The sequence below is a fragment of the Canis lupus genome, chromosome 28, assembly GCF_003254725.2.
Source record: "Canis lupus dingo isolate Sandy chromosome 28, ASM325472v2, whole genome shotgun sequence".
NCBI classification, from domain to species: Eukaryota; Metazoa; Chordata; class Mammalia; order Carnivora; family Canidae; genus Canis; species Canis lupus.
Window position 1 is genome coordinate 14,024,748 of NC_064270.1, and position 1,252 is coordinate 14,025,999.

The window sequence follows — 1,252 nt, forward strand, 5'->3', positions numbered from 1 at the left end:
AGCAGCCCATGCTTACCCTCAGCCTGTGGGCTGCAGGCCTAGGTCCCCCTAGGAGCCTTTGCTCCTGGGTCAAGAAGAACAGTTAGAAGGCCTGAGGCCAACCTAGACTATCCCTGCTGGCCTAGCCTGAGAGAAACTCCCTCCTCCATAAAATCCTCCTGGAGAGAGACTTCTCAGGGGGTTGGGGGAAGCAGGGCTAGTTGTGCCCTCTCCCCTTCACTCTTGAAGCCTAGATGGAGCCCCACAATAGCCCTTGGGATTCTGAACTCTGGGGTCTTGTCTATTACTCTGCCTCCCCAACTAGATTGGACACTGCCTGGGGCAGAGAAGAAACCTTTCCCTCCTGGTGCAGCTGCCCCTCCTTGGGATGAGAGTACACTAACCTATAGCTCCACCCTGGGCTTGGGCCCAGCAGAGCTCCAGCAACCCCCCACCCCCACCCAGCAGGGATCTGCCAGGACCTAAGCCCCAAGGACTCAGCTCAGCCCTCTCTGGCTCCTGCCCCCACCCCCAGCTGCCTCCTGCAGCCTCTGGGGAGCAGGGCTGGAGATGGGGGATTGCTCACGCAGCAGATTCTGCTCCCGTTCCCTTTCCAGCCTCGCTCCGATCTCTCCCAGGGGGAAATGCTGGGGGGGGAAAACCCGTTAACTTGTGCCTTCTATTTGGTTTTCCTCTGGTTATTGTTTAAAATGCAGAGATTATGAGGTCAAACTCTCCCAGCCAATATTTTTCTAATGAAAAATGTAGTAAGCCACGACTGAGTAATCTAATCTATAAGTTAAGCGTTCCACACAGCAGCGATTTTCACCGACAGAACTTCAATAAATCTTGTTTTGAGAAAAATGATATGAGGCTGATGTTCTATTTTTGTCAATTTGAATGGACTCCCCTGCCCCCCAGTCCCCAGAAACACTGCATTGCACCCAGCCAATCTCCTTCCCTCCCCCAGCTGGCTGGATGCAAGGAGGAGAGGGTGGGAGGGTGGAGTTCTGGTCCAGCCGGGGCATCGGAGGTCTGGGGTCAGGGGCATCTGTTTCAGCCCACCTGGCCTCTGTGGCTCTCCTCCCAGTAGGGGGGTCGTGGAGGAGTTAGGAAGAGGCAGCCAGTGGCCTTAAGAGAATATGTCTTCCCTAGCCGGAGGATCGGGGTTACCCAGGCAAGCCTGTCTCCCTGAGCTGGCCCAAGGCTGAGCAAAGAATGAACAGCAGGCCTCACACCTTCCCTTAACCCCCAGCAAGCCATTGATAGATTT